The sequence below is a fragment of the Dipodomys ordii genome, unplaced genomic scaffold, assembly GCF_000151885.1.
Source record: "Dipodomys ordii isolate 6190 unplaced genomic scaffold, Dord_2.0 Scaffold82, whole genome shotgun sequence".
Lineage (NCBI taxonomy): Eukaryota > Metazoa > Chordata > Mammalia > Rodentia > Heteromyidae > Dipodomys > Dipodomys ordii.
This window is the reverse complement of record NW_012267298.1, coordinates 12,526,684-12,544,551: the sequence shown is the minus strand read 5'-3', so window position 1 is coordinate 12,544,551 and position 17,868 is coordinate 12,526,684. Positions and strand designations below refer to the sequence as shown.

Sequence of the window (17,868 nt, the reverse complement as noted above, 5' to 3'; positions counted from 1 at the left end):
AGGGAGGCAGGAGGAGGAGGAGGCAGGCAGGAGGAGGCAGGCAGGAGGAGGAGGAGGAGGCAGGCTGGGGGCAGGGCAGGAGGAGGCAGGCTCTGGCATCTTGGCTCCCTCCACCCTGACTCACTGTAACTTGGCGTCTAAAAGGTGAAGGAAGGGAGCAAGCTACTCGCTGGTATTTTGTCTTATTCCATTTATTTCTGCTTTTACTTCCTTGTTCTAATGTTTGAGGTTGGCCCGTTTAATATTGACTAATTTTCCTTTCCCTGTCTCCTCCTGGTGTCAGGATGGAGGCGTGGAACACGGGACGGGAGGTCTGCAGGGTGGTGAAATGCGTCAGGAGGTTGAGTGGTCTTGCGGAGGGTGCGAGCGCATGGGAGTCACGCGGCGGCTTGTCTGAGGGCAGCAGAGGCCAGGGGTGGGCACGCGGTGGCTTGTCTGAGGGCAGCAGAGGCCAGGGGTGGGCACGCGGCGGCTTGTCTGAGGGCAGCAGAGGCCAGGGGTGGGCACGCGGCGGCTTTTCTGAGGGCAGCAGAGGCCAGGGGTGGGCGGGCGCCAGGGAAGGCCTCCCGGCCTCTCAGCGACAGAGGTCTCTTGGAACAATAGTCTGCTCTTGCTAGGAAATTGCAAGTCTTTTCTTCACGTTTGTTTTCACAAGGATCCTTTGGCTGTTGTAAGCCTTTGCCACCCTGGACAAGTTCTGACATTGGAGGTGTTTCCTTTTTCCTTGGCTTAGAACTAATTCTGGCTTTCTCAGGGCTCTATAGGCCGTAGTTATGCCCAGGTGAGAAATGGCCAGAGGCTACTGGCCATTGATAACATCATCCGGGAGGTGCACAGAGATCAGGGAACACTTAGCTGGCAGCCGTGTCCGTGGCTCATGCCTGTAATCCTAGCTACAGAGGCTCTGATCTCTGGGTAGCTAGCAAAGAGCTGGGAGTGGAAGAGTGCCAGCCTTGAGCCAAAGAGCCCAGTGGGAGCACAGATCCGGTTCACGCCCTAGACCTGCATCAAGAAAAGAGCAACTTGATGTGTGGTCAAGCATCTAATCAACTCACCTCGTCAAGGCCCTAGGAGGGCTGGTCTCACGGGAGGTGTGAGCTGGTATTCACCAAGGTGTTACGTAGATCTGCTCCTCCATGTTTCTGTCAGTCACCTGGAGCCTGGTGAGTTGTGAAAAGAATCATCATAGCTTTGTTGCTCTGACACACGGCTCCTCGGAGCGGCACCCTGGCTGCTGCTGCGTGTGTAACGTGTGTGAGTGTGGAGCTGAGCTGCACTGCCGTGAGCTGCCCGGTACTGAAGCCGGTCACACCGACTGCTGCAGCAAAGATGCCCAATCCCGCGTTTCATCTCCGCATCCTCGCGCCTGCCCAAACGCCTCCATCCGTTCCACACATTTGCTCACACACTCAAGTGTGGAAAGAGTCATCCTTCCAGAGTGCAGAGCTCATGGATTCCTCTTCCGCCTCCCACAGCCTCAGCCTGGCTGGAGTGACAGAGCGAGCTCCTCCTCCCTCGCTGCGCAAGGTGGGGTCTGCTGACATTTTGCCCAGGCTGACCTGTGACTGAGATCCTCCGTAGGAGCGGGCATCACAGGCGTGAGTCACGGCATCCGGCTCCTCACTCCGTCTATTTAGGCAGGCTTCTAAGAGTCTTGAATACTTTAAGGTAGAACTTTTAGAAATTGAACGATTTGGATTTTGCTGTATGTGGGTATGCACACATTTACATCTATACATGTATGTGTAATTTTTTCGTGATGCTGGGATGGGAACCTAGGACTTTGTGCATGTCACAGGACACTCTGTTACTAAGAAATATCTTCAAGCCAAACAGGCCTTTCTTCCTCCTTCCCTCCCTTACCTCCCTCCTTCTTTCCCTTTCTTTCTCCCTTTCTCCCTCCCTCCCACCCTCCCTCCTTTTTTCTTAGCTTACACTTGCTATGCAGAGGAGAATTTTACTGTGACACTTCCATACACTGATCTGATCAGTCCTCTGCCCCCTCACTCTCTACGCCCCCCTCCTCCCGTCCTCCCTTCCCAGACAATTTCAACAGGCCCCAAGTGAGCCTTCATTCTGAGGAAAAGTCAAACAGCACACTTGTCCCAAAGCTGATTCTCTTATTATCTGGTAGCACTCAGGGGATTTATGCAGGTGGAGACCTATTTAAAACCACCCCTAGAACTCCTTTTTGGGAGACCCATTTGACATCCCAACTCCCTGTAACCAGAACAATGAAGCCTCTTCCCACGGGGAAGCAGGAGGAATGTTCACTGGGTCCACCGGCTGGGCTCTCCTCCTGTGGGCTGTGGACACGGGCGATGGCGAGACAGACACAGGCCTGCACCCTGTGGTCATGGGCTTCCTACTGAACCGGGACCTGGGAGTGCCTGTGACCTTCCCACATGACCAGGGCCTCGGTGACCCTCACCAGCTCCGGTCACCACACCAGCTCTGGTCACCACACCAACTCCAGTGATCTCACCAGCTCCAGTGATCACACTAGATCAAGTGATCACACCAACCTCAGTCGGTGATCACATCAGCTTCAGTGATCACACCCACCTCAGTGATCACACCAACCTCAGTGATCACACCAGCTCCAGCGATCACACCAGCTCCAGCCACCAGGCCAGTTCCAGTCACCACCTGACTCTGGTCACTACACCATCTCTGGGTTGGAGGAATGGCCCGGTGGACTCTTCCTGAAGACACGATGACACAAACACCACCAGTGGGCTCTGCAGCCATGAGCCCTGCAGCCGGCATCTTCGGATTTCTCTTTTGATGCGCGATTTACAATTGAGGCTTTTGCTTTGGTACAGCGGCTTGCCCGTCTTAGCTAGTTAGCGCTCACTAACTATGAACGCAAATGGAAAGCCCCAATAATGGGAAAGGACAGAGGCAGGGCGTTAGGAGCCTACTTTCTGCCTCAGTGAGTGTTCCGATACCTCGATACCTCGCAGCACAGTATGCAAGCTTTGGAAAAGCACGAAGCCAAATCTGTTCCTCTGCCAACAGGAAACCAATGAGAGCAACTGCGAAATGACCCTTTATTACTGGAGTCTTTTCCTCCCTTTGATTTTGAACTAAGCAATAAGATTTGGTTATGCTCACAAAATCTAGACTTCTTACCCCACATAATGAGACACATCAAGTTATTAGCAATGAATGGTGAACGGGTTGCTGAAGAGAGACCGCCATGCGCTTCATGCAGGAAGGAGTTTATTTGGGAGAGCCAAACTTCTGGCCTTGCAAGATGGTGGCATGTTTGGGCTGGGAAGGTAGCTCAGCGGTAGAGTGCATGCCTTGCCAGATGGTGGCATGTAGAAGGAGGGCCATGGGGGGGTGGGGGAGGCGTGGCTGCAGCGGTGAGTTGGCCCCACCGAGGCTGAGGACGTGACCGTGACGGCAGAGCCCAGGGACCTACCACTGCCCCCCCCCCCTGCACCGTGCCCTGCGGTACAGGGCCTGGGTGGGGCCTAACGAATAGAGTTACAATATGTTTTTTTCTTAGAATTAGCTTTCCATGTGGGTCACAGCCACAGAATTAAGTCAGTCAGGAGAAAAATTAGAATGGAAAGGTAATCAATTATTCCATCGAGCACAGATGATCCTAGACCCAGAACATGTTAGTCTGATTAAGAAGCACCATGGCAGGCTGGGAGGGAGGCTCAGGCCCTGCACTGTCACGAGAAAAGCCCGGCGCTGCTCTTGAGTCTGGTTCAGTAGTTGCTTCCATCACCTCTGATTTATCTTCTCTAACTGATGCAATGCCCCCACCCCTTTTTGGTGCCAGTCCTGGGGCTTGAACTCATAGTCTGGGCACTGTTGCTGAGTTTTTTTCACCCAAGTCTGTTGCTTTACCATGTGAGCCACAGCTCCACTTCCAGCTTTTAACTGGTTCATTGGAGATAAGAGTCTCACCGACTTGCCTGCCCAAGCTGACTTCAAACTGTGACCCTCTGATTTCGGCCTCTTGAGTAGCTAGGGTGGCAGGCGTGAGCCGCCAGTGCCTGGTGAGCCATCCTTTCTTTGAAGGGATGTCCAGACATCAGTGACCAGAGTTTGATGAGTAGGTCACTCTCAAAGTCTCTGAGCCCAGTTGATTAAACAGTAGAATAGGCAGGGTGCTGGTGGCTCATGTCTGCAATCCTAGATACTCAGGAGGCTGAGATCTGAGGATCAGTTTGAAGCTAGCCTGAACAATCACCGATGAGCCACCGAAGAGCTGGAAGTGGAGCTGTGGCTCAAGTAGTAGAGTGCTACCCAACCACTGGCTCAGGGACAGCGCCCAGGCCCTGAGGTCAAGCCTCAGAATCAGTAAAAAAAAAAAAAAACAACCCAGCCCAAAAACAAACAACCAAACCAAACCAAAGCAAAAGCAGAAAACAAGCAAAATGGAGAACCAGAAGCAGTGTAGCATGACAAAACAGACCAGGCATCAGATCAAAGGCGGACACTTAGCACAAACCAACCCCGACCCACCTTTTCACAGCAAGCGCCTGCGATGTGAGACGCGTCTAGCACCTGCCAGGAGGCGTGCCAGGCGAGGCCTGCCTGGCGTCCCAGGCTTTCCCGTGTATGGTCTTGGTCTTGGCCTGTTCTCTAGCTCTTTCCTGTGACAGCTTCGAGAGCTCGCACTGCAGGTTGGGCGGCCATCTGGGAATGAGACGTCTGTGTAACAGCGCCGGAGGTGACTAATGGGCCGGTCATTTCCGTCACCTGGAGAAGGACAGGATTCTCCTCCTGAGCAGGACAGTGTGGGTGCCCGGGGTTTCATCGCCGGGCGCTGGGCACCATGAGCTATAATTAGCTGAGTGGGCCGCGTGCCCACAGACTAAATGCTGGGCGCGGTGGGCGGGCGGGGCCGGTAGGAGGGGCCTCCCAGGAGGATGGAGGGCGCTGGGCTGCCCTTGCAGGGGGTTTTGGGACCCCAGCCCCTTTCCGTTTTCTTGGTCAAGAGGCGATTCCTCCCCCTGCCCGCCCCCCCGGGCAGACATCACAGCAAGGGAACCTGGGGAACCCACCCAGGTGAGCCCGGACGGAAGCTGGAACGGAGGAAGCGTTCGTCCTTGACGTGGATGGTCTCAGGTAGTTTGTCATAGTGGCTGAAAGCCAGCCACATGCAGTTTAAAACTTGTGAATGAGTTCCGGAAGTTTCCACTGACTAGGCGCCAGGGCTTGCGGCATGGGCGAGGGGCTCTGCCTGGCTCCCGTGCCACTTCAGCCAGAGCCACGGGATGATTTTGCAGCCACCAGGCCCCTCGGGGAGGAAGCACGTGAACACCAGCCCCGGTCTGGCCTGCCGCTCGCTCTGGGCTGTCCACGGGCAGAAGCGCCTCCCCACACGCCCCACACGCCCCACACCCCCCACACCAAGCCGCTGCCAGAGCTGTTGAGAGGCGGACGCGGGGCTCAGGGCAGCAGGCCCGACCTGTCCCAGGGGAGGGGCTGCTGCTGGAAGGGGGGTGAGGACTGGCCCTTGTGAAGGGTCCCCTGCCTGGGGAGGGGTTCACCCCTCCTCCAAACAGCCTCACCATCTCTGTAAACGCCTCTGGACGTCAGAATGGGGCCTCGGAACCCACCCGCTGTGGTGGGAATGGGGCCATGCCAATAATGGTCTCTGCGCCCGCCCTCTCCCTGGGACCCCCTGGGGTCTCTGGACTTCCTCCTCCACCTTTTCTTCTTCCGCCTCCTTGTTACCTGACGGTTGGAACAGCTATCTTCTCCTCTTCCTCCTTCTTCCTCCTCCTCCTCCCCTCTTCTCCTTCCTCTTCCTCCTTCTTTTTTTTTTTTTACATCACAACACTGTTTATTATGTGAATTTTTTTACAATACAAACAAAAAATACAGAAATGTAATATATGGATACAGCTAAATGCAGAATGGTGACTTTTTCTCTCTTCAAGAGGCCATGATTCCCATTTCTAGTAAAATAAGAGACTGCATATAGGTAGAAACAGGCTTGTTGTTAGCTCCACAATTTGCCTAGAAATGACCTATAAATGCATTTTCTCCCTGCTACTTACCATAAAGTGTAAAAAGGGAGTTAAAGGAAAGTTTCCTTGTTGTTTCCTACCATATGAAAGATGTTATATTCTATTTTAGCAGGGCCAATATATGGAAAATATCTAAATTAAATGTTATTACAAAAATGAAGCAGTAATGAGATTCTGGCTAAAGAGGGTACTAAATGAGAATAACATATACGTAAAGAATCCAAAACAAACAAACAAAAGGTTGTTATAAAAAGCTCTAGGTGCACTGTAAGCATATACGTTCTTTTTTCCATGTGTATTTTCAAACGATGGAAGTGTCAAAAATAGGGTCAACTGTGTTAGACTAAATTACATTATTGTATAGGCTGCAATGAATGGAACCTCTGTATTATAATTATCATAGAGAAGCATAGTCTGCATCACAGTATGGCAATTTATCCTCAATGAAAACCTTCCAGAGTCCTTTATTTTGGAATATCCTGTAAACAATCAAACCACCAGAACATGATTGTACAACAGTTAAACGTTCTCTTGCATTAAATTGAAGACATCTGTTTAATAATAATAATAAAAAAGAAAATGTAGAAAGGTACTTAGAGCTATTACTTTCTAAGTACAGAACACCCTAGACAATTCAAGGCATCTTAATCTCCATTGAGAACAACAACAAAAAAATAGTATTTGTCATGCTGTTAAATCCATCATTATGGATAAAATTGGTGCAAATTGGCCAAACGGATCCAACAAACACTGATGTCCAAGCTGGCATATTGGCAACTAATACGTAACTGGTGGTCAATGGAGAGTTTAAAAGATCTTCCCTTTCTTCTTGTTCTTTTCCAAGGTTCGCGAAGAGTTCTGTTGTTCTAAAATGCGTTGCTGAGCTTCCCAGTTGGCTTTCTCCTCCTCAAACTGACACCGTTTTTCCTCTAATTCTTTGTGCTGGGCTTCCAAATTCTTTTTCATCTGCTCATGGCGCCGTTGGAGCTCAGCCTCAGAGTCCTTCAGTTTCTGGACCTTCTCCTTGACCTTCATCTCAAACACCTGCTCCATCTCCATCTCCATTTTCTTCATCTTGACTACATGTTCCCTTCTTTCTTCCTCCATTTGTGCCAGAGGGCTTTTGGTAAGCTGTCCTTTACTCTTGTTATTATCCACGCCGTTGTAAGTCACAGCTGCCAATTTTCTGCTTCGGTAGTTCTCATAGTGTACATTATTAGTGACATCTTTTAAGTCTTGCATGCGTGTTCTTATCAACATATTCCTTAGAATTGTAAAATCACAATGTTCACCATTTTCAACTTCAGCCACACCCCAAGGATACTGCCTTCCTCTGACCCTCTTGCCGTTAACTTCAATGATCGTGTTACTACCTACTACAGCGAGAGGTAAACAGTCCTTTATCTTTTTAACCAGCTTATTTTCTTCTTCATCATCTGTTTCTGGAAATTCATATATTTTAATTTTATGTTCTTGGATTTCTTTCATTATCTGTTTTTTAAACTGCTGGCATTCCTCTGGTGTGAGTATATCTGCTTTGGCAATTAGTGGGATGATATTCACTTTTTCATGCAAACGTTTCATAAACTCAGTGTCCAATGGTTTAAGTCCATGTCCTGAGGGAGCGATGAAGTACAGGCAGCACTGCACCCTGTTATCAGGCATCTGACGCCTGTTCACCCGGGATTCCGCATTTAGATAATCCTCAGATTTACTATCAATGTAGTCGATAACAGGCTGCCAGCAATTACTATTATCCACTGCATCGCCAAAGCCTGGAGTATCAACTACTGTGAGCAACAACTGAGCACCACCTTCCCTGATTAAAACTTTGGATTGTTCCACCTGCACAGTCTTTTTATTCTATGGGAAGGCCCTGGGTACTCTGCGGAATACAAATCTGTGAGAGATAATGAGTTGATTAATGTTGACTTTCCCAGTCCAGATTCACCTACTACCATAAGTGTGAATTCAAACCCTCTTTTCACTGATTTTCTGTATACTTGATTTGGGAGACTGGCAAATCCCACATAGCCTTCAAGGTTCTTCTGTTGAGCTACTTTGTAGAGGACAAATTTCCATCATCCCAGTGTTCCAGATTCCAACAGAACAAATTCACAGAAGAATAGTAAATGAGGAATTCGAAGAATTGTAATGATATAGGAGTGGAAATCCATTGGAACATAACCATGGTGCCGCTGTTGACGCTCCTCTCCTCTCCTCGGCAGCAGCGGACCTCGCACTGACCGACATCCCCTCCCCCTGCCGCGACCAGCCCCCTCTTCCTCCTTCTTATATCTCTCCTTTATGTGTATCTGTGTGTGCTGATCCTGGAGCTTGAACTCAGGGCCTGAGCTCTGTCCCTTAGCTTTTTTGGCTGAAGGCTGGCACTCTACCATGTGAGCCACAGCTTTACATCTGGCTTTTTGTTAGTTCATTAGAAATGAGAGTCTCACCAATTCCTGCTCAAGCTGGCTTCAAACTGGCTGTGAACGGTGATCCTCAGTCTCCCGTTGCAGAGCAGCTAGGGTTGCAGGCACAAGCCCCCGATGCGGCTCATTCCTGAGCACTGCAAGGGCAGACAGGCAGGCAAGCTGTGAACCGTGAAGAGCAGCCGGGTTTAGTTTTTGCTCTGTAGGTTGAGGGGCCTCTGGGGTGAGGGATGTGGGCCTCCCCGGTTGAGCGCTGCTGGGGCGGCCTGTCGGCAGGCAGGTGTGGCTGGGGGCATCACCCCTGCTGTGGGAAGTGTTAACCACCGTCACTGTTTCCTTTCAGAGACCTTGTGATCTCCCTCTATCTCTCCGCTGTCTCACATTTTCCCTCTAAGGGTGGGGGCTTGAATGTTTTCCATTTCTGTTTTCTTTAGCCCGCATACTCTGGGGTTCAGGGCTACTATGGGCCTCCCTTCTCCGGGGCCCTGCCCCCACCCTCCACCCTGCTCCATTCCCGTGCACACTCGCCAGGCCCAGCCCTGGCCTCCGTGCGCCCTCTGGTGGCCATGGCCCCCACGGACAGCCAGCTTGGCCACGGCGAGCTCACTCCTGTGGACTCTGGCCCAGTGGGTAGGGCTGTGGACGGCAGGCAGCCCAGGACGTGAGCCGGCCCTTCCCTTCCCCGAGGCTGCTTATCCCTGAGCCTGGCCCTGGCCCAGCAGCCTTCCCTGCTAGTGTCTCCCATTCCCTTCCTCTCTCGGTGACGGGGCTGAGGCATCTTCATGGTGTCCCGGGGTAGAGCCCCCGGGGGGTGCTGGTAGCCCGGTCCCCTCAGCCGTCCAGTGCTCTGCCTCTAGATTGGATAAACACCTTTGGAAACACATCAGGATATAAAACCACTGCTCAACAAACAGCTTTTCTATATACCAGTCATGAGCAATGGGAAGGAAGTCACGATAGCCCTTGAGGACACTCATAACTAGTTAACGGAGGGAACAAAAGACCTCTGCGATAAGAAGCGTGAAATTTCAAAGACACTGAAGAGCACACAGAAGACAGAACAAGTTCCCGTGCTCATGGACCAGCAGAATCAAGGCCAGGCGCGTGCCACGCTGCCAGCGCCATCTGCGGAGTCCATGTCATACCCGTCGAGGTTTGCAAGGCCACGCGCCGCAGAAAGAAACAATCATGAAGCTTAGAAGGAAGCATAAGAGACCCCTAGTAGTCAACTAAATCCCGAGTAAAATAAACAATGCCGGGGGCTATCACAATATTGGATTTCACATTATACTACAGAGCCATAGTAACAAAAGAGCTGGGTACTGGTAGGAATCCTCAAGACCTGTGGAGCAGCCTGAGACCAGGAACAAAGCCCCACAGCTAGAACCACCTAACAAAGGAGCCAGAATCATACATGGCAGAAACAGACCCCTTCACCAGATGGACTAACTACTGGAGTCTCATTTGTTTATTTAAAAGTGTTTGCTTTTATTGCTTTAAAAGAGGCTAGAATGTAAGACAGGCACAATGCGTTATGTTCAGTTACGGACGGCTGACCCCAGCAGAGGCCTGCACCCCGGCCACCACCGGTCACTGAGTCTCCCGGAAGGGAGGATGCTCATGAAGTCTAGTGAGGCCCTGCGCCACTGCCCGCACCCCAGCATCCTGGGCGCTGTGTCCCACACAGCGATGAGCCACTGAGTCATAAAGGTCAGGGAAGCTTGAGAGAATGCCGTGCGTCCCTGACCCAGTGTCTCCCGCCCGGCACCGGAGACAGCGGGGGCTTGGCTGCATGTCCAGCTTGGATCCCAGGGCGGGGCCTGGCCGTCCCCAGCAGAGCTTCGCCAGGGCCTGTGCTGCCCCTCACCTTCCTGCCCTCTGAGCACCAGCTGAGGACCACTTCCTTCCTGGTTCCCGGGAAGAGCTGCGGAAGTTGGTTCCTAATAAATTTCTGTCTCTCAGGTCATAATAACAACAATAATAGAACATTCTTTCCCATCTGAGCGATGTATTTCCTGCCGGGAAGGGCAGGAGGGAAGAGAATCTCTTCAAGCCATTCTCAGCTGAGGGCAGAGGAATCGAGGCAGATGTGAGTTTTACCTTGAGCACTAGTGAGTACGTATTTCACATCCTTTGAGGTGGTCAGTGGGAATTGTTTTGGACAACGGTACGGTTGTTTTGAGCTGTGAGTCAACACCAGCTACGGAGAGAAGGGACATTCTTTGAGGTCAGGCCACAGCAGTAAAAGAAGGGCACGTCTCCTGGGGGGGCTTGGGAGCTGAGTGCGGAGACCCCGGCCCTTCCCCACCCCGGAGTTTCTTGGGGCCTGGTGTGGCCACCTTCCCCTGGGGGCGGGGGAATCCTGGTTTAGATGTGGCTGTGATGGTACCATCCATTCTTCTGAGAGGATTTGACCAAGATATGGCCAACAAGACTGGTGAACACACGGAAGAGCCTGGCATCAGGTTTGTGAGTTTGTGCCAACCCAAACAGAACATACTGAAGCGGGAACGCTGGACGGCTCTGGGTCTCGGGCAAGTCGCCCCCAGCGAGGAGCCACTGCAGGACAGTGCGCCACGGCCTAGTTGGCAGCAAGGAAACTCTGGGGCAAGAAATACTGGATTAGAAACGGAGGGCGTGAGGTAGGTGAAAAGACTGGAAAAATGCCGGGTGCAGACAAACGCAGACTCGTGCGCCGATGTCTGTGCCGTGGGTGCCGGGCTGGAGAGAGCTCGCTCCCGGCCGGGCCGCCAGGCCCACGGGCCACTGGCTCATGCAGGGGCTTCTGCTGGCCCCACTGTGAGGTCTGAGAGGGAATGCTGCAAGCACCGTTTGTGCTCCTCCAGAGCACGCTCTCGGCGGCCTTCTGAAGAGAACGCCAGGCGAAATTTGGGGAAGAAAATATTGAAGTTCACCATGGTTTCTTTGGGCCATCGGACTGGACTCTCCCGTCAAGAGATAACAACAAGGCTTGTGCAAAAGGGATTTGCAATCTTTTTTTTTTGGTTGGTCATGGGGCTTGAACTCTGGGCCTGGGTGCTTTTCCTTAGCTCTTCAGCTCAAGGCAAGTGCTCTGCCACTTGAGCCACAGCACCACTTCTGGTTTTCTGGTGGTTCATTGGAGATAAGAGTCTCACAGACTTTCCTTCCTGCGCTGGCTTTGAACTGCAATCCTCAGATCTCAGCCTCCTGAGTAGCTAGGATGACAGGCATGAGCCCCGAGCCCCGAGCCCCGGCATGATCTGCAATCTGAAAGACAATGAACGTGTTGTGGGTTTCCCTATGCGGGGTCTGCGTGGCTGACCGTGCACAGTGGCTCTGGAGCGTGGCTGACCACGCATAGCTGCACAGCATGGTGGGAATCCAGCCCGTCTCTGCAGAGACACTCACAATGCCATTGTGACCAAACGCTGCAGGGAAAACCTCCAGACTGGCACTGAGGGCGACCCCAGTGCGCATGCTCTCCTTGCCAAGCCTGCGAGCTGTGCCCTTGCCTACACCCGGGGCCACATGCTCAGGAAGGCTCTTGGCACCTGTGCAGGGTACTGTGTGGCCAGTCCCCGGGGCTTGGGGTCTCTGGGCAGGAGGTGGGAAGAGGAAGGTAGGCAGCACCACTCTGGGCTCACCGTACAGAGTGGAGCTGGGGGTTCATGAGTCCGGAGAGGAGAGGTAATAATCAGTTTTTGTCATAAAGCAAGACACAGCTGCGATGTCGAAATCCAGCGTCTGGTGGAGCAGGCGGGTCTGGGGACGAGCCCGCAGGCTCGCTGCGGGTCCGCTTCCGTGTTTCTGACTGGCTCACAGCATCTCCTTTGGTAAGTGCTATGTCCATGGGTGGAACTGTGACCCCTCAGCCAATTCACCCCACGCACAGCGTCACTGCTAGTTATTGCCAAGTTCTGTTGAGGAAGGGAAGTCGTGTTCGGTCAGCTGGCTCAGAGCTCCTTGTGTGAAGGCAGCAGCCGCGCTCCAGGGAGGGTGATGTGAGGTGACTTAAGTGAGCCGAGGTCCTTCGCAATGGAAAACACGCGATCTGCTTTAAACTTGTTTGATGGGCTTCGCTTTCGGTCGGAGTTTAGAGTTGTGGTGTGCACCGTTCTATCCCTGGCTAAGAACGGAAGCCGTTCCCACCACGCTTTAGGATGGACAGCTTTTGTCGTCATTGCTTTAAGGATGTCAATGCCATAACTTACTATTTTTGCACACAGGTGGAGGGGAGGGATTTTCACTAAAAGCTGAGTGTTTTTTTTTTTTTTTTTGGGTCCGGTTGTGGGGCCTGAACTCTGGGCCTGGGCGCTGTCCCTCAGCTCTTCAGCTCAAGGCTAGCGCTCTACCACTTGAGCCACAGCACCACGTCCGGCTTTTTTTCTTTTTGCTTATGTGGTGCTGAGGAATGGAACCCATGGCCTCAGGCATGCAAGGCAAGCGCTCTACCACTGAGCCACCTTCCCAGCTCCAGCTGAGTGTTTTTGACGATTGGAGAAGATGGAGTTCGGGCACCATGTCTGCATTGCACCTGGTGTTCTGACAAGAGGAGTTGACTCCGCAGCTGGGCACCGTGTGGTCACTGAGCCGAAGGCCAGGCTGCGTGGACCTGGGCCTCCTCCAGTGGTCCCCACAGCTCCTCAGTTCCCTCCCTCCCCTGGTGTGCCCCCGGGTCCAGCTGCGTGGTTGTTGCACAGTGGTTTCTGAGCTGCCTCGGTGGGAAGATGGACGCCCCGCGGCCCGCCCTCCTCCCAGGCCCCGCCCCGCGGCCTCCCAGGCCCCGCCCCGCGGCCCGCCCTCCTCCCAGGCCCCGCCCCACGGCCTCCCAGGCTCCCAGGCTCCGCCCCGCGGCCCGCCCTCCTGCAGTTGGTGGTAATGCAGGGTGGAGCTGAACTATGGGCCCGAGGTCGGCACCTCCCACCCCGCAGGCGCTGGCTGCTGTGGGCGGGCGTGGAGCTGAGGTTTGCTGACTTACAGAGCTGAGTTTTATTGATTTTTGGCCCCTCAGGGGCTGGTATGAGGTAACCCGGCCTAATCGCTTGAGATTCTCTTGGAGCAGAATGGAATGTTCTGCCCACCCAAAGGGTTAGGGCCGCACGCTGGTGGCTCATGCTGTCATCCCAGCTACTCTGAAGGCTGAGATCTGAGGATCTCAGTTCAAAGCCAGCCTGGACAAAAAAGTCCATGAGACTCTTATCTCCAATGAACCACCAGAAAACCAGAAGTGGCGCTGTGGCTCAAGTGGTAGAGCGCTTGACTTGAACTGAAGAGCTGAGGGACAGCGCCCAGGCCCACAGTTCAAGCCCCATGACTGACCCCCCCCCCCAAAAAAAAAAAGGCAAAAGAAAAAAAGAAAGGTTAGACTTCCTAGACTTGTCTTGTTTAGACTCACAATTGCCAATGTACTGAAACTCCTATTTCAGTTTCATGTATTTTTGTTGTAAATTTCCTAAAATAACAAAGCATTGTGAAACATTAAAAAAGAAAACAAGATTCCAAGGCATAATAACCAGAACACTGGGATAAACAGTGTTAGAGGATTGTAGACTTTGCCAGAAAGCCACACAGACATCCAGGTACAGAAACAAAGCTTTGTTGCCTGGAAAGGGGCCGGCGGGCAAGACCCCTTCTCACAGGGGAGAGGTGAGAAGCAGCGCTGGCTGTGTCTCCGGTGACCCATATAACCTAGGAGGTCTAGGAGGGGCTGGAAGGGGCTAGGAGGCAGAGGCCCTGGTATGGAGGTGTGGGTCAGGGGCTTCATCATGGCGGACTAGGATTGATGCCTGCTGCCCAAGTAGATAAGGGTCCTATAGCTGCCCAGAGCTGAAGGTCACTCTAAGGGGCTCTTGTTGCTTATATGGTGGTGGCTGCCGCAGAGAAGGGCTGTCCCAACCAAGGTAGAGGGGGTTGGAGGCTGATTATTTACTGCCTTTACTGCATGGGACCAGTGCTGCCTAGCAAGGGAGCGGGCTAAGCTGCGGAGAGGGAAGGGGTGGACTAAGCTATGGGAAGGGAGCTCATTGGGCGAACACCAAGTCACCAGAGCACTCCATTAAAAGCTCATTAAAAAAATTTCCAGCTGGGAAGGTGGCTCAGTGGCAGAGTGCTTGCCTTGCATGCATGAAGCCCTGGGTTCGATTCCTCAGTACCACATACAGAAAAAGCTAGATGTGGTACTGAGGCTCAAGTGGTAGCGTGTTAGCCTTGAGCAAAAGAAGTTCAGGGACAGTGCCCGGGCCCCGAGTTCAAGCCCCAGGACTGGCAAAAATAAATAGATAAATAAATAATTCCTATTGAAAAGTTAAAAGTAACTCTGTTTTGAAGCAGTAACCATTCTGTTGTTCATATTAACCTAGAGCCCACCTTAATTCTAGGAACTGAATTGTTTGCGCTGCAACTGCTAAACCATAAATTACTTGAACAAAGCTACTCTGAAGCAGGCTCCACTTTGTACTAGAGCTGACCTTAGGTCCCCACAAACTCCAGGAGATGACTAAGCTGGCCCAAGATAAACAGGCCCTGTGAGCAAACCCAGACCACCAATTATCCTCGCTAGCAGACCAGCTTATCAGAACCCAACTGGCCAGGAAACCCCCTGCTGAACCTTAACTGCCCTGGAATGTCCCTGGCCCAGAGCAAACTAAACTTGCTCCCGAGCCCTAAACTTGTTGAAATAGCTGGTTGCTGTAAATTTGTCATTTTGTGGTTTTTGCCTTTATAAGCCCTGTGAAATTCCAGCTCGGGGCTTCCTCCCAAGCTCCGCGCGGTGCTGGAGTGAAGGACGAAGCCCAGGCTGCAGCCGCCTGAATAAAGCCTTGCTTTTGCATTTCGGAACGTCTGACTCTCTGTGGTCTTCTTGGTGGGGGTCCTGCGACGCGGGCACTACACTGTGTCAGTGAGGAGTTAGGAGCCAGTGCACTGTGGGAGGGAGGGGCTGAGGGAGAAGCCTGGCTCCCAGCCTCCCGGCACCACCCTCGCTCTCCCTCTTGCCTGCCCCTACCCAGAGGCTTGGAGCTCCCTCCTGCTGACCGGTCCAGCCTGTCCGTCCCAGTCTCCAGCATCAACTCCTGTCAGGCGAGTGTGTCTGGGCCACACAGAGGCAGCGCATGCCCTGGGGTGAGCTGCCTCTCACAATAGCAGGAAAGCCAAGCTTCCCCTCAGCCTCCTGGGGACACACCCCACACTTCCTGGGACCCAGTTTTGGATGGCGCTGATGATCAGGCTGGGAGGAAAGGATTGACGTGTGTGGGGGGTGTTGTAGGAGATGATGGACACCTGTGTGGATGGTGGCCATTCTGCTGCTAAGACTGGCTGAGATTAGAGAGCAGGATGTGGCTTATAGGAATGTGTGTGTGCACATACACGTGTGTGTGTGTGTGTGTGTGTGTGCGCGTGTGTGTGCGTGTGCTTGTGTGTGTATGTGTGAAGTATTTTTGTAAAAGAAGGGTTGAGAATATGGCTCAGCGGTAGAGCACTTGCCTAGTGTGTGCAAGGCCCTGGACCTGACTCAGTGCCATGCGGTTTACAAGTGCTTTGTACATTTGTGTGTGTGTATTTTATGTATACATATATGTATATATGAAATGTATATATTGTAGCCAGGTGCTGGTGGCTCACATCTGTAATCCTAGCTACTCAGGAGGCTGAGATCTGAGGATCACAGTTCAAAGCCAGCCCAGTCAGGGAAGTTCGTGAGACTCTTATCTTCAGTAAAACTAGAAATGGTGCTGTGTTCAAGTGGTAGAGCGCTAACCTTGAGCTGAAGAGCTGAGGGACAGCACCCAGGCCCAGAGTTCAGGCCCCGCGACTGACCTATATATATTATATACAATATATATAGTCTTTATATCTATGTGCATAATTAAAACACCCACTCACCTTACAGATTGCAGAGTCACACAAAGAATACCATGGCCACCTTGTTTTGACTTTAAGGAACACCTATGGTGCAGAACACCATGGCATTTGCTCCACTGTACTGCCAGAGTTTAAGGAAGTTATATTCACTGGCCTCAGGCAGTCTAAGTAATATCTTACAGCAATCCTGGTGCCTTTTGCCGGGTAGAAGCAATTCTCCACCCAGTGCTGACAACCTTAGAGGTGAGAGGGGCCGTTGATTGAAGGCAGATGCCTAGCTCAAGATGAGCTAGGAGGGCTCTGCTTCAGAGAACTATGATGTCACAGCCTTAGGAAAGCTTCCCATAGTGAATGCCCTGATTCTGCCTTGATTTCCTTCCTAAATGGCCTAAGTCACAGAGCTGATTCTGCCTTGATTTCCTTCCTAAATGGCCTAAGTCACAGAGCTGATTCTGCCTTGATTTCCTTCCTAAATGGCCTGTCACCTGTGTCTGTGTAGCCGCTAAGCATACCCCTATATGGAAAGTTGAGGCCGATTTTTCCTAGATGGAAAAGTTCTGCTGGTACCTGAGCTTGTACCTGAGGATGTGCATATAAGGTCTGGCATCTTGTCTACCTGGGGGGGGGAGGTGAAGTCCCCCAATCCCCCACCCCGCCTCCCAGGTGATAGGCACACCTGAATGAATCCCTGGAGACAGGGGCCGGAACTAAACCTGTCAGTGCCTGGGACTGGGAGCTTCTTGTGGCCCTGCCCCCTGACCTGACCCTATTTAGGCCTGGACCAGCTCAGGAGCCATTACGCCATGCCACGTGTCTCTGAGTTCATGTCCTGTCTCCTGGCTCTTCTCCGTTCACAACAGCTTTCCATCAGAGCTGAGTTGGTTTGTTGGGAGTGTTTTTGTTCTTTCTTTCCTCTCTGGCCTTTGTGGCTCAGTTTCTGAACAGTTGAAGTGTATTTGCTGGCTGCTGGTCTTTGAGACAGGAGTCCACCATGCAGTTGCTGGCCTTTTAATAAAGACTCCAAGATTCAACCTCTCAAAATGTGGCTTCTCTGTTTTTTCACCTTATAACATGAAGAGAAAGATCATGTGTTAAAGATGAAGAGATTTCTAACTTCTAACATCTGCATTTGAGAATTAAAGCCCTTGTGAAGTCTTACACTGTAGGGCTTGAAAGTACAGAAGTTACAAAGCACTCTGGACTGGCAGAGACTTTTCTTAAGTGAAAACAGCTGGGGCAGTGAGGAGGCGTGGACACGGCCACCTCTCAGGTCATCAGGCGCTTGGCGAACTGGGACAATCCATTGAGGCAGTAACTTGGCAATGGGACAGGCAAACAAACAAACATCAAAAGCTGGGTAGCCTTTGGGCTTACTAATTCAACCATGGAATGATCAGGAGAAAACTTAGCTCTGCATTGTTTTCTTTTTCCTCCTCCTCCTCCTCCGAATTTTTAGTAATGGGGTTGTATTTGTTTGGCTGATAAGTATTTGTGGGATACATGGTGTCCATCCATTTCATGAGTGTTTGTGGAGTACTTTGTGACACTTATTTGATGGGCGTGTAGTTGCAGAGTACTCACATCCATCCGCT

At 52.0% G+C, this 17,868-nt stretch overlaps 1 pseudogene across 1 annotated transcript; it reads right to left on the bottom strand.

Moving 5' to 3' along the window:
* Nucleotides 1-6,621: 6,621 nt before the first annotated feature.
* Nucleotides 6,622-8,077, bottom strand: LOC105992321 (annotated as a pseudogene). Its single transcript, XR_001175397.1, has one exon. The product of XR_001175397.1 is annotated as a septin-7 pseudogene (transcript).
* Between the last annotated feature and the right edge of the window lie 9,791 nt (nucleotides 8,078-17,868).